Genomic DNA, 16050 nt, shown 5'->3' with positions numbered 1-16050 from the left:
ATGGGATTCTCCAGGCAAGAATACTGGAGTGGGTTGCCATTCCCTTCTCCAGGGATCTTCCCAATCCAGGGATCAAACCTGGGTCTCCCGCATTGCAGGTGGCTTCTTTACTGTCTGAGCTACCAAGGAAGCCCTTGAGTTACAGTTAGGACAGATCAATTCAGATAACTGAGAGAGATACTAAATATACCTAATCTTGAGTTATTCACTCAATTTTAGGACTAGAACTTGAAAAACATCACCATAAATCACATATGATGATCTTTCACTCAATGTCATATCATGCAATTCTAAAATAGGTGGGTGGGCACTTAAAAATTCTGCCCTTAAATTTGAAACATAGGACAATGTTATACTCTCCAAAGCCAACTTGACTTGAAGCTATAAAAAAGCAACAATCCTTTCCAAATTTATTTCTAAATCTCTCACTCTCCTGAGACACTAAAATAATCAAATAGGATTATATGGTATTTGATTGATGATATTTGGTCATAATGTTCCTTTCAAAGTGCATTCAGGCCTGCTGCTAATAACAGTCATGAATCACATCACCACGCAGAAGACTGGGCAAGAGGTAATTATATCAGGTAATAAAAGTGAGAAATAGCCAGCCATTAGAATTGGGAAGCTATTTTTGTACAAAGTACAAAGCACAGGATCTGTATGACGCATTCAGGATGGAGCTGTCTATGTATTAGCAGCAGAAGTAGGTAAATCTGATCCCAAAGTCAGTGTCTCCACCACATGAAGCCAAAGAGGACTTAATGCTCTAAGTCAGCCCTGGTGTGGGGTGGGGCCCAGGGACAAACACACCATGCCTAGCAATTGACTGGGTGTCCCCATGGGGCAAATCATTTAGTGTCTCTGGGATTCAGTTCCAACTGTAATAGAAGGAGATGGAAAAAATACTAAGTTCCTTTCTAGCTCCAAATTTCTGTTTAAAATGAATACAAAGTTCATTCAATTCTTGAGAGCCAAAGAAACAAACCCAGAAGTTGTTGTAGACTCCAACTTAAAGTTTATGGTACTTGGTGTCCATCAGAGCTTGTTAGATATGGGGTTGGAAATTCAGATCCTGTGATTCCAAAGTGGGTACCAGGGGGTGGAATATTTCATGAGTTTCTGGGGTGATCCCAATATACTGTGAAAGTTGAGAACTACTTGTTCTGCTAAATCATCAGGCTTGATGATTAGTTATTGGAAGGAGCTGAAAAGAGAAGCCACATTTATTGAAAACTTGCTCTATGCCAATACTGAACATATGTCATCTCATTCAATCATGTTAAGTCTTTGGCTCAGAAGGAAAAAGGGGAATGTGTCCTTAGGAGGAGAAATCAATCCCAGTTGCAAGTAATGCAATGAAGAGTTCTAGATATTTCCTGTTCTTACCTGGAGAATCCCGGGGACGGGGGAGCCTGGTGGGCTGCAGTCTCTGGGGTCGCACAGAGTCAGACACGACTGAAGTGACTTAGCAGCAGCAGCAGCAGCAGATAATTCCTATAAGTTAATATGCCCTCTTGACTCTTTCCCAGTTAATTAAGCTCATTGTATGCATTTCTTTGTATATTTGCTTTCTGCTTTTGAAGGAGAATGATAAAAGGAGAAATAAATTTCATATATTTGACATAATTACACACCTATAGTATGTCAACCTGATTAGGAAGTTAAAACAGTGAAAAAACAAAAGCCTGAAAGTCAAGATCCTCCTTGGAGAAATAAACTTGTCAAGCCGTAATTTAATTGTACATTTCATTTCACATAAACCAGTCAACACTCCAAAAATTTACTCAGCTGCAAGAGGAAGCTCTTCTACCTCACACGTTACATATAAACTCTCTTTTTAATGACGTGTGTGTTTTTCCTCTTTCATGTGCCAGCTGCAGAGGAAGACTCATAAAACGTTTAAAATTTCAGGTTGCTGGGACACATAATCTTTTTATTCTGACGTACAAATCTCTGTTCTTGCTCATGCTAGGAGAAATAATCATTACTGAGAAAGCTTTAGAAATACAGTCTGTTCTCAAAGTGCTTTTCCCAAAATTTTTACTCAAACAGCACTGCTCTAGAAAAGCTCCATTTTCTTTATTCTTAGTAACTTGGGATGGTGTTCCGACAGACAGTCCTACGTGTAAGCATTTGGTAAGACATGGACAGCTCATTGGTAGTTCAACCACCAGAGAAGAAAATTTATAAATATTTTGAAACCTCAGAGTGAAAACAGAGTCTGACCCTTATAGACAGACCCATGTTTGTTAGTGGAGAAGGAAATTAAGGGTCAGGTTCCTGGATCACATGACTATGCTTCCTCTAGTCCTGACCCTTTGTGACTGTACCAGCTGGTCCCTGACTGCTGGAAGGAGCTGACTCGTGTGGGTTTTCATCCCTGGCTGTGCAGGTTACCTTGGAGACGCTACCCTGGGCCAAACACCTCTACTCCTTGGAAGTGCAACCTCACTCCTGAGGACAGGGGTGAACCCATGACACAGACTTGGCCAACCTGGACACAATGAGTGATCCAGGAGTGGGCAGTGACCCTAGTAGGGCCAATCAGAGACCTTTTCTGAGTCTAACATATAGATATCAGGAACATTGTAATTTAGTTGCTAAGTCATATCTGAATCTTTGCCACCCCATGGATTTAGCCTGCCAGGTCTCTGTCCATGAGATTTCCCAGGCAGGAATACTGGAGTGGGTTGCCATTTCCTTCTCCAGGGGAACTTCCCAACCTGGGGATCGAACTTACATCTCCTGTAGTGGCAGGCAGATTCTTGACCACTTCCAGGGAAATAACAAGGTAGGAAAGAAAAGTTTTAAGTTGGGAGGATGTGACATTTAGGCTACCAGGACCCTGGGTAGAAAACCTCCCTGCGAAATGTCAGCTATGTCTCCTTGTCCCCCTTAGATCGCAACATCTTCCCTTGAACTCCATATACTTGAACACATTGTCACGCTTATATATCCATCTCCTGTATCATACAGAAATGAATCACCCTGAAGAAATAATGGCCCTGTATTCTGGCTAAAACATTTAGGGATACTGACATACCACCCACACTGATGATTTATTGTCTCTTTGCAGAGGTGGCTAAATCCCAGCTATGGGATGACAAATGAGGGGTCTATGTGGTGCCAGCTGCTTCTATTTCAGTTTGGAATCTGTCCTCATGGCATTTCAGCATTATCATCTGGCTTCACTCTTGGCACAGCACATTTTGTATACGCTTTTCTATACGGAATGTGTGCTGACTACTGACTTTCCATACGTATTTACACCAGGTTTCTCCACAGCGGCTCTATTGACTTTTTTGGATTGGATGATTCTTAGGTGGGCTGTTGGGAACTGTTTGGGAGTTTAAGAGCTGTCCTATGCACCACAGGGCGGTTAGCTGGCCTCCACCCAACTAGGTGTTAGCAGCACCTACCTCCATTTGTGGCAATCAAAACTGTTCAGGCATTGCCAAGCATTCCTGGGGGACAAAAAAGGACAAAATTGCTTCCAGTTGAGAACCTCTGGCTTAGACAGCTCACCAGCTTTGGCCATTTGGTCTTTGCAAGATACTATGGGGGCTTCCCTGGTGAGTCAGTGGTAAAGAATCCACCTGCCAAAGCAGGAGACTCAGGTTTGATCCCTGATCCAGGAAGACCCCACAGGCTGCAGAGCAACTAAGCCTGTGTACCACAACTACTGAGCCTGTACTCCAGAGCCTGGGAGCCACAGCTACTGAGTCTATGTGCCGCAACCCCTGAAGGCTGCACGTCCTGGAGCCCATGCTCTGTAAGTGAAGCCACCACGATGGGAAGTCTGTGCACCACAGCTGAAGAGTAGCCCCTGCTCACTACAACTAGAGAAAAGCCCATGCAGCAATGAAGACTCAGCACAGTCAGAAATAAATAAGTTAAATTATTTTTGAAAAGATTCTATTCTCGTCCATCATTGTCCTCAAAAACCACAAGCAAGCTTATCATCTATATATCTTTAGACTCCCAACTAATTGAGAACATTTGATTAGCAACCGCTGAATTGAAGCCATTATTTCAGGCAAGTTTCTGTAATTCATTTACACACATGCCCACACACACATGCACTGGCATCTTTCTGAGCTTTCACTCTCCTGGGTCCTCTGATTGGACTATCCATATTTCATCATTGCCTCAGTCATAGTAAGTGTTGCCTATAACAAAGACTTCAGTTAAGGCCTGACTCCCATGCCCAATTTTTTTCCAAAGCTGATCCTGCCTGCCCTCATATTTGTTTCTGCACAACCCAGCATTGAAGCCAGCTCTCCATGTGAGCTCATTCTCTATTAAGATTGCTGAATTGAGCAAATAGAAATATAAGACACCTAGATGAATCCGAATTTCAGATAAACAATGAATAATCTTTCAGTATAAATATGTCCCAAATATTGCCATATATCCTACAATGCACAATACAGTCCTGACCACAAAGAATTATACAGCCTAAGACATATGCATAAGACATACCTGTATTTTACCTGGCAACCTTATATCTCTACCACTCTGCCTTGAATCCTGTGGACTTGTGTCATTTTCACTAGTTCTTCCTTACCTACTGCTCAGGACCACAAGGACCTTCCCTTAACCAGAGTTGCCTGAGTGGAGAGGTTGTCAGATTCTGGGTTACTCAGTGTTTCAATCAGAGTCCAACCAGGAAACCAGAAATAAAGTGGAATTTTATGGTAGGGAACTGGTTACACAGATGATGTAAGAGGCTTCAAGAAACCAGTCAGGAAACTATGATGAAACTCACAGATCAGGAAATGTATGTTTATTCCCATCCCCAGGCTGGAGGGACAAAAGGAGGAGGTAGCTACCAGGATTCATGACTTGGAGTCATTTGGCAGAAGCTGGAACTTGAAAACAAGCTGAACCAGCAGAAGCAGTAGACAAGAAGAGATACAGCCCCTGCATCCACTCAAGGTGAAAGGCAGAGGGAAAAACACCCTGGCTCCTCCCACCAGCCAATTCCCTACCAGTGTTTTCCACTGGCTAAACCCGGTTGAAAACCAGCTACCAAGGGACCTGGAATCTCCAGCTGGTCTAAGGCAGTTTGAGTCTACGGATACTGATGCTCACTCAGGGTCCCGTCTCCTCTCGTCAAGGCAGGGCCATCTCTTCTAGCTACATGGAATCCAGGAGAATTCGAATCTGCCCATTGCTGGGATTCTGGATGAAGTATTTGTAGCCACTGCCTCACTCACTAGAACAAAAAGCGAAAGTCACTCAGTTGTGTCTGACTCTTTGTGACCCCATGGAATTCTCCAGGCCTGGAGTGGATAACCTATCCCTTCTCCAGGGGATCTTCCCAACCCAGGGATAGAACTGGGGTCTCCTGCATTGCAGGTGGATTCTTTACCAACTGAGCCACCAGGGAAGCCCTACTATCACTAGCCAGTGAGAAATTTTGAAAAATTCCTGATTGTGTGCATCAGTTTTCTGGGATAAGTCATATTTTCACTTTTCTGAGACCTAGTCTCTTTAGTTCTGCTCTTCCTGTTTGTCAGTCCCTAGAGCTGTTCACATGGAGAAGGCGATAGCACCCCACTCCAGCACTCTTGCCTGGAAAATCCCATGGGTGGAGGAGCCTGGTAGGCTGCAGTCCATGGGGTCGCTAAGAGTCGAACACAACTGAACGACTTCACTTTCACTTTTCACTTTCATGCATTGGAGAAGGAAATGGCAATCCACTCCAGTGTTCTTGCCTGGAGAATCCCAGGGACGGGGGAGCCTGGTAAACTGCTGTCTATGAGGTCACACAGAGTCAGACTTGACTGAAGCGACTTAGCAGCAGCAGCAGAGCTGTTCACAAACCCAGTGGCTCCCACTTGCAGGCAAATGGTGGCATTGTTTGCCCCACCTCCTTTGACAGCAAGTGTGACCATGTGACTTGTACTGTCCAGTGAAATATAAGTAGAAGCGGTGTGTGCTGCTTCTGGTTGAAGCTTTAGGAACAGGCACATCATTCACAGCTTTTCCATTTTCTGCCTTAGGGACCATAAACATATTAGTCAGAATTGAACATAGGTCCCTGTATTCATTCTTCTTGCTTCTATAACAAATTATCACAAATTAAGTGTCTTAAAACAATACAAACTTATTGTCTTATAATTTTGGAGTTCAGAGTCCAAAATCAATTTCACTGGGCTCATCAGACCTCATTCCTTCTAGAGGCTTCAGGGGAGAATCCATTTCCTTGCTTTTTTTTTTAAAGTGTCTGGAGGCTGCTTGCACTCTGCTTGTGACCCTCCCTCACATCACTCCAACCTCCTCCTTCCACGGTCACATCTCCCACTACTACTGCCTTTGACCTGCTCTCCTCCCTCTTAAAAGGACCATTTTAATAATAATCATAATCCAAGAACATCTTCCCATCTCAATTCCTTACCTTAAACACATCAGCAAAGCACCTTTTGCTATGTAAGGTATATATTCACAGACTCTAGGTTTTAGGACATTGACATCTTTCAGTTCAGTTCAGTTCAGTTCAGTCGCTCAGTCGTGTCCAACTCTTTGTGACCCCATGAATTGCAGCACGCCAGGCCTCCCTGTCCATCACCAACTCCCGAAGTTCACCCAAACTCATGTCCATCGAGTCAGTGATGCCATCCAGCCATCTCATCCTCTGTCATCCCCTTCTCCTCCTGCCCCCAATCCCTCCCAGCATCAGAGTCTTTTCCAATGAGTCAACTCTCCGCACGAGGTGGCCAAAGTACTGGAGTTTCAGCTTCAGCATCATTCCCTCCAAAGAAATCCCAGGGCTGATCTCCTTTAGAATAGACTGGTTGGATCTCCTTAGGAGCCCTTATTCTGTCTACTACAGTTCCTGAGAGGTTCCAATGAGCAGAGCCCCACCTACCAAACTGCATTAGACATGTAATATGAGTGAAAACAAAACTTTCATGGCATTGAGTCACTAAGATTTAGGGGGCTGTTACAGATGCACAATTAAGTCCACATTTATACCCTGTATCTTTTCTGTTTCAGGCTATATTTTGAAAAATAACTTAGAGTTTTTTATTTTATTTTTAATTGGAGGGTAATTGCTTTACATGGTTTTGGGGGCTTCCTGATAGCTCAGATGGTAAAGAATCTGTCTCCAATGCAGAAGACCCAGGTTCAATTCCTGGGTGAGGAAGATTCCCCTGGAGAAGGAAATGGCAACCCACTCCAGTATTCTTGCCTGGAGAATCCCATGAACAGAGGAGCCTGGCAGGGGGGCTCATGCGACCATGGGGTCGAAAAGAGTCAGACATGACTGAGTGACTAACTTTTACTTCTTTCATCTTGAATTCTGCCATACATCAACATGAAGCAGCAAAAGAATCACCTCCCACATCATCCTACCCCTCTAGGTTGTCACAGAGCACCAGGTTTGAGCTCCCTGTGTCTTACAGCAAATTCCCACTGGCTATCTATTTTACATACGATAAAGTATATGTTTCAATACTACTCCCAATTCGTCCCACCATTTCCTTCCCCAACTGTGTACACAAATCTGTTCTCTGCATCTCCATTGATGCCCTGCAAATAGGCTCACCAGTAGCATCCTTCTAGATTCCATATATATGAGTTAATATGCAATATTTGTTTTTCTCTTTCCAACTTACTTCTCTCTGTATAATAGGCTCTATGCTCACCCACGTCGTTAGAACTGAATGCATTCCTCAAATGCATTCCTTTTTATGAGTGAGTAGTATTCCATTATATATATGTACCACAACTTCTTCATCCATTCATCTGTCAATGGACATCTAGGTTGCTTCCATGTCCTAGCTATTGTAAACAGTGCTGCAATGAACATTGGGGTACATGTGATTTTTTCAATTATGGTTTCCTCGGGGTATATGCTCAGTACAGGGATTGCTGGGTCATGCTGCTGCTGCTGCTAAGTTGCTTCAGTAGTGTCCGACTCTGTGTGACCCCATAGACGGCCACCCACCAGGCTCCCCCGTCCCTGGGATTCTCCAGGCAAGAACACTGGAGTGGGTTGCCATTTCCTTCTCCAATGCATGAAAGTGAAAAGTGAAAGTGATGTCACTCAGTCTTGTCTGACTCCTAGCAACCCCATGGACTGCAGCCCACCAGGCCTCTCCGTCCATGGGATTTTCCAGGCAAGAGTACTGGGGTGGGTTGCCATTGCATAGGATAGTTTTATTCCTAGGTTTTTAAGGAACCTCCATACTGTTCTTCACAGCAGCTGTGTCAATTTATATTCCCACCAACAGGGCAAAGGATTCCCTTTTCTCCACACCCTCTCTAAGATTTATTGTTTATAGAATTTTTGATGACAGTCATTCTGACCAGTGTGGGGTAATACCTCATCATACTGGTGTTTTATTTTTTTTGGTTGTGCTAGGTCTTCAGTGCTGCTTTGGGTTTTTCTCCAGTTGTAGCGAGCAGGGACTACTCTCTAGCTGCAGTGTGAGGGCTCCCCACTGCTGTGGCTTCTTTTATTGTGGAGCACAGATTCTAGGGCACAGGCTCAGTGGTTGTGGCACATGGGTTAGCTTCTCTGCAGCATGTGGGGTCTTTTCTGGATCAGGAATCAAACCTGTGTCTCCTGCATTGGTAGATGGATTCTTTACCACTGAGCCACCTCATTGTAGTTTTGGTTTGCATTACTTTAATAATAAGAAATGTTGAGCATCTTTTCATGTGTTTATTAGCCATCTGTATGCCTTCTTTGGAAAAATGTCTATTTAGATCTGCCTGCTTTATGATTGGGTTGTTTTTTTTCTGGTATTGAGCTGCATAAGCTGCTTGCATGTTTTGGAGATCAATCCTTTGTCAGTTGTTAAAAATAACTTAAAGTATTAAATATTATATTTTCTGCATAAAGTATACTTTAAAATACTGTATCATTTGTTTTTGTTCTTGAACAAAAGTAACTTTAGTTCTGTAAAGTAGACCTAAAAATGTATATTATACACATTCAACTCCCTAACAAAATTCTTTGCTGAATCAGAAAAATGTTCAGATTCCCTTTGTTTACCAAAACTAACAGGGCAACAACGTTGATTTACTTAGATGCTGAACCAGATGAAAGTAAAAGAGAAAATAAACAGCTCATTGAAAGATTACTAAACATAGTCCTGTTTTTCCTAGAAGTTTGAGGTGGGGAGTAGGGTCCTGACAATTGAAATGAAAACATTTATGTGAATTTCTAAAGTATAATCCCTACCTTAGTTCTTCTATGTCATAAGTCATAAAAAGTAGAGTGGCAAGTGTCTTGCCATCTTGAAGTGCAGAATCCTGGCTGCCTGTCACACACACACACACACCTCTTCGTAGTAAGTCAGATAGACAGATGGGCATGTCAGTTTCAGCCCAAATCAGTCATCTGCAGCTTTTGGGTCATGTCTCTCTAATCAGTAATATGTTTTCGTACATGCTTCCAATATGTATGTATACCTACCCAGCTATTACAAGCATTATAACAAGTGCTGCAAAAAAGAAAATGAAAAGATGATATCAAGATAAAATAAATACTATTTTTAAATGCCTTGATAATCACATGGCATTATACTACATTAGTTAATATTTCAAGACACAATATGCCCTTAAGTAGAAGTTCCTCATTCGGAGAAGGCAATGGCACCCTACTCCAGTACTCTTGCCTGGAAAATCCCATGGACGGGGGAGCCTGGTAGGCTGCAGTCCATAGGGTCGCTAAGATTCGGGCACGACTGAGTGACTTCACTTTCACTTTTCACTTTCATGCATTGGAGAAGGAAATGGCAACCCACTCCAGTGTTCTTTCCTGAAGAATCCCGTGGGCAGCAGAGCCTAGTGGGCTGCTGTCTATGGGGTCACACAGAGTCGGACACGACTGAAGTGATTTAGCAGTAGCAACAGAAGTTCCTCATTAATTATAGTAAATATAAATCAATAGATTGTAAAGTCAAATTGTAAAGCAGCTTCTTGATAATTTTTAATGTTTTTGTCAGAGTTTTTTTCAGATCTGATTTTTTTTCAATTTTTATTATTTTATTTTTTAATTGGAATATAGTTGCTTTACAATGTTGCATTAGTTTCTGCTGTACAATATCATGAATCAGCTATATGTCCATGTATATATAGCCTGCTTCCCACCACCTCCCCCATCCCACCCCTCTGGGTTATCACAGAGCACAAGGCTGAGCTCTCTGGGCTATACAGCAGGTTCCTACTAGCTATCTATTTCACACAAGGTAGTGTATATGAGTCAATCCTACTCTCCCAATTCATCCTACACTCTCCTTTCTCCGCTGTGTCCGAAGTCTGTTCTCTACAACTGTGTCTCTATTCTGCCCTGTAAATCATCAGTACCATGTCTCTAGAATCCTTGTATATACATTAATACTTGATATTTTTTCTCTTCCTGACTAGTTTCACTCTGTATGACAGACTCCAGGTTCATCCACATCAGATTTGATTTGATCCTCATTATTTTTACCTTTTTATGTGAATAGCAAGGGTTTTGTTCTAAGAGTAAAAGTGCCCACTTTGCCATTTATGTTGTTTATTTGCTTGCACTCATGTTCTTGTTTATACCTCATGGTTTCTTTGCAGGAAATCTTTTAAAGTCATGTGTCTATTTTATGAGAGTTAATGTCATTAGAACAGGTAAATATTATCTAAAAACAGTAGTGATCATGCATCTGGGCATACACAAATATGTCATACTGTGCCAAAAGCAAATAAAAGAGTGAGGAAAGCTCCGTCAATCCCTCTGAGTTCTGGAAAGCCCACTCTTTCCTCAGGATGGCTCCCTGTGTGTGATCCCACCGTGACACAGCACCGTCCGACCTTGGGATCAGTGAGGGTGCTGTGGCAATCCGTGTAGTTATTATTATATCACTTCTGAGAGGCATGCACTGGACTTGGTAGAACTCTAATGTAAAAAGCTAAAAGGCAAGTTTCTAAAAAGACTTTTACAAGAGCAATGAATTTAGGTATGTAGCAGAAGATCCATAATCCATTCAATTAACTTGTCTATTATAAAACATCTTACAAAAACACCAAACCCCATAGGGTCTGGATGACTTCCCCCAATCCCCAGTTAGAGGGTTCTTGGCAACTAGGACTAGAAACCGGATCCTCTGAGCCTCAGGCCAACACACTTCTCATTACACTAGGAGATTATGAATGAGTAAATTTAGCAATTTCGTGACTGAATTAAGTCCTGCTGGCCTCTCTTCAACATCATACTGTGTGATGAGATAGAAAGACTCAAGCCAAGTACAAGGAGAAGAAACTGGAAGATAACAGCTCTGGAGATGGGAAATTTTCAGTTCTCTGCAAGATATGAGAGTGAAGAATTTATCTTTCTGCTGTCTCTCTGGCCCCCAATTTCTGTTTGTCTCACTGACAAAGATCTCTATACAGATTAAGGTTCTCCTGAAAAGAGTTCTTCTGTGCCTCCCATATCAGACATTCAAAGACATTATATTCAATGTCTCATTGATTATACTGATATATATTCATTATATTCAAGGACAGACAGCCATAAAGTTGTGATAAAATGATAAAATGCCCCTAGAAATGTGATAAGAAAAAGTTAATTATCTTTCCCTCCTACAATAGTAAAGTCCAGTCAGAGAAGCAATACCACTATGAGTATTATGGGAGAGATTGCTTATTATGGAATTAGATGTTGCACAAATCTGGGGGAAGTTGAGGAAGAAGAGGTCCGGAAGTACAAGAGAAAAGTACCTGGTGCAGGTAGACAAGTTTGATGCTAGGTGAAATCAATGGTGGAGAAGGCTAATGGAGAGGTGTCAGGAAGGAGGCCTCTGTTGGCTCTTTTGGCTTCCACCACAATGAGCTCACAGCAAAACATTTCCTGATGGGTCTGGGGTAACTGCTGGTCAATAGGGCCAGCATTTGGGAAGAAGAGCTGGACTAAAACTCACCAGCACCTTGGCAACTGCCCCTAACTCCCTCCACCAACCTTCAAATGGCTGCTGCTTCATTTCTGCCTCTTAAAGATCACATTTCTCTCATGGGCTGCCTGGTGCTGCCTCTGAGGATGCGGGGCTATCTCCCTGCAAGGCTGCTGCTTTATGTGGGGGATACTCTGGTTTGGAGCAGACCTGGATCACTGAGGACGTGGAGGTGAGGCAGCAAGGTGCCCCCTGCAGCTCTTCTTTTCAGCCTTTTCCTGGAGCCTCCAGAAAGGCATGCAGCTCTGCTGACACCTTGACTTTAGCTGACGGCTATGGTCTGTGTGTTTGTGTCCCCCTAAACTTCCTATGTTGAGGTCTTAACCTGCAATACAATGGTGGGTCCTTGGAGAGTTGATGAGTTTATCAAAGTGGAGCCCACATGAATGGGATAAGGGCCCTTATAAAAGAAAACCCTGCAGAGCTCCCTAGCCCCTTCTACCAGTGACAATACAAGGAAAAGTCTGCAACCCAGAGGTGAGCCCTCACCCCATCATGCTGGTATTTTGATCTCAGACTTCCAGCCTCCACACTATGACAAATAAATTTCTGTTGTTTATAAGCTACACAGTCTGTGGTTTTTGTAATAGCAGCACAAAGGGACTGAGAAACTCTCCTGGTGGCCCACTGCCAATGACTCACTGATTTGAGGGTATAAAAGGCCAGCCCGCTGGTCTCAAGGGGGATCACTCTGTACTGCAATCATGCTCCAGAGCTCCCCAAGGGCCAGTCCACACCAGCTGAGGCCTCGTCCTTGCTTAGCTCCTTCATCTGCTCTCTTCTGCTTTTCTCTCTACCTTTTTCCTGAGAGCACAGCCTTAATAAATCATAGGTACCAAGGAGATCCAACCAGTCTATTCTAAAGGAGATCAGTCCTGGGTGTTCTTTGGAAGGACTGATGCTAAAGCTGAAACTCCAATACTTTGGCCACCTCATGCAAAGAGTTGACTCATTGGAAAAGACTCTGATGCTGGGAGGGATTGGGGGCAGGAGGAGAAGGGGACGACAGAGAATGAGATGGCTGGATGGCATTACCGACTCAATGGACATGAGTTTGAGTGGACTCTGGGAGTTGGTGATGGACAGGGAGGCCTGGTGTGCTGCAATTCACGGGGTCACAAAGAGTCGGACACGACTGAGCAACTGAACTGAACTGAACCTAAATTTCCATTTTAGGCTCTTCTTTGAAGGAACCCGAAGGGCTTCCCTGGTGGCTCAGCTGGCAAAGAATCCACCTGCCATGTGGGAGACCTGGGTTCGATCCCTGGATTGGGAAGATCCCCTGGAGAAGGGAACAGTTACCCACTCCAGTATTCTGGCCTGGAGAATTCCATGGACTGTACAGTCCATGGGGTCACAGAGTCAGACACAACTGGGTGAATTACACTTGGAGTCCCAATGCATCACCCCTCTCTACTGCACTTTGCTCTTCAGTCACATGGCCCACTTGCAGTTCTTGGGCATTGGTTCATGATAAACTTTCCAAAGTTTTATGAAAGCCATTTTACAGATGAGGAAACTGAGGCACATGGAGGTGAAGGTCATATGGCTCGAAAGTGATGGAGTTCTGACCCCAGGTTGTTTGACCCTAGACACTGTGCCACTGTATTCCATTTATTTACATTATTTAATTATTTCCTTTATTTACTTGTTTACTTTGGTTATTGTGTGTCTCTTCTACTAAAATACAAGCTCCTTGAGGATACACATTTGTGTGTATTCAGTCCACTGCTGTATCCCTTAGCACCTAAAGAAGTCCAGACATCATACTAGGCCCTCAAGTATTTATTAAACTGCATAGTTTCTGTGACTTTAAGCCCTTCTTTCTGGATTCAAGGGGGAAACAAATTGCAATAAGGGTAGATTGATTATTCAAATTTCAGCCAACATCCATATCATGCAATAAATGCTTCTTCTTTCCCATCTCGATTCAGCTCTGTAATAAATTGAATGCAATATATTTAAGTTATGTGGTGATTGTTTAAGTATTTGGCTTCCATTTGAGAACTGTGAGTGCCATGTAGCTGTGTAATTGTTGGCTAAAATAATGATCTCTGGCATCTTGAATGCCAGAATTTGCAATCATGTCATTAAGACCTTAACAGAGACATCAAGGCTGGGAGAAGACCTGCATGAGTCTAAGTGGAAAGTTCATGGCCAAAGTCATCTGTTAGGACCATCTAGTACTCTCATTGGGACTTAAAGTGAAAGTGTCAGTTGCTCAGTCCTGTCTGACTCATCCAAGTTCTGAACTATTTTAGAAATATAGTTCAATAATAAGACACAAAGAAATAAAAATATCAGGCTTGCTACTATGAAGGCTGATACTGCAGAATGTGGCTTTGACCTAAAGCCAAATGTTTTCATAATGCTAGACCCCTGAACTAGACAAACTTACCCATAGTGACTACAGAACCCCCAAGGCAGGGTCTTGGTCCTCGAAACTGATAGCATGAAAGAACAGAGCAGGACACACATTCTCCACAGGGACACCAGCTCCCAAGAGGAGTCCAGGGAATGGCTAGCAACCCTGTCTGCAGTTCAGTCCAGTTCAGTTGCTCAGTCGTGTCCGACTTTTTGCCACCCCATGAATCGCAGCACGCCAGGCCTCCCTGTCTATCACCAACTCCTGGAGTTCACCCAGACTCACATCCATCCAGTCAGTGATGCCATCCAGCCATCTCGTCCTCTGTCATCCCCTTCTCCTCCTGCCCCCAATCCCTCCCAGCATCAGAGTCTTTTCCAATGAGTCAACTCTTCCCATGAGGTGGCCAAAGTACTGGAGTTTCAGCTTCAGCATCATTCCCTCCAAAGAAATCCCAGTGCTGATCTCCTTCAGAATGGACTGGTTGGATCTCCTTGCAGTCCAAGGGACTCTCAAGAGTCTTCTCCAACACCACAGTTCAAAAGCATCAATTCTTCAGTGCTCAGCTTTCTTCACAGTCCAACTCTCACATCCATACCTGACCACTGGAAAAACCATAGCCTTGACTAGACGGACCTTTGTTGGTAAAGTAATGTCTCTGCTTTTGAATATGCTGTCTAGGTTGGTCCTCATTCTCCTTCTAAATTCACCTGTTAGACAAACCGCTGTACCTCCCCAAGAGCAGAGCAAGGATAGTGCAGAGAGATGCCAGGAGTGCCTCCTGATGGATTTCCCTTCAATAAAAGGAAACATTGAGTGAGGAATGATATTGACCTTGCCACAGTACCACCCGTGGGCAATTGGACGACTCTTGGAGGAATTTGGATTACGTTTTTGCTTTATGAATTTGGTGAAACAGAGTATGTAACCATTAGCCTCTTACAGTTAACATTTTGCTTCTTAGTTTCCATAGCTGAAACTAGATTAAACCATAGAATTTTGCAGCCAAAAGTGAAACTTCAGAGATCATCTGGTCCAGTGCTGTCCTTTTTACAGCTAATGAAGCTGAGGCCCAGAAGGTGGGATGTTTTGTCCTATAACAAAAATGTATGCAGGTCCCCTAGAGCCAGAGTGGGACTCTCTGTTCTCTTTCTTAGTCCAAAGCCTTTATCCAATGACTTATCATCAAATTGTCCCTAGTGCCAAGGAGAGGAAAGAGAACCTCCCCCCCAATAATAAGAAACAAAAACATAATATATAGTTCAATTTCACAGTCAAGATTATGAGATGGTAGTAAGATGAGGTGTTCAAGGTGAAGACAGAAATCATTTACACTAAATGATGTAAAATGATGGCCTCATCCCCTCACTGTCCCTTTCATGATGTGATACCTTGCACTGAAATTTCCCATCTATTCCTGTGCATGGCGCTGTGCTTACCTGAGACTCTCTGTTCAGGAAGATTTTGCTTTTTACTTTCATTAAATTCAGAAGAACTAGGTAGGTGTTTAATATGAATATAAACTCCAGTATCCTAAGGTCGTCTGTTTTAAATTTTCATACACAGCTCAAACCTCCTGGGCATTGTTATTCAAAAATCCGACATTACTATGAATCATATGAGCTTTTTCTCAATAAATGGTAAAAGAAATGAGAGCTATCTTCAGAAACCTGGAGGAGAGGAAAATCTTATTTCAAGATTCTTTCACTTCCTTTAATATAATATGTATGTATTAAGGCT

The sequence above is a fragment of the Bos indicus x Bos taurus genome, chromosome 6 (genome assembly GCF_003369695.1).
Source record: "Bos indicus x Bos taurus breed Angus x Brahman F1 hybrid chromosome 6, Bos_hybrid_MaternalHap_v2.0, whole genome shotgun sequence".
Taxonomy (NCBI): domain Eukaryota; kingdom Metazoa; phylum Chordata; class Mammalia; order Artiodactyla; family Bovidae; genus Bos; species Bos indicus x Bos taurus.
Note: the sequence above shows the minus strand (reverse complement) of the source record.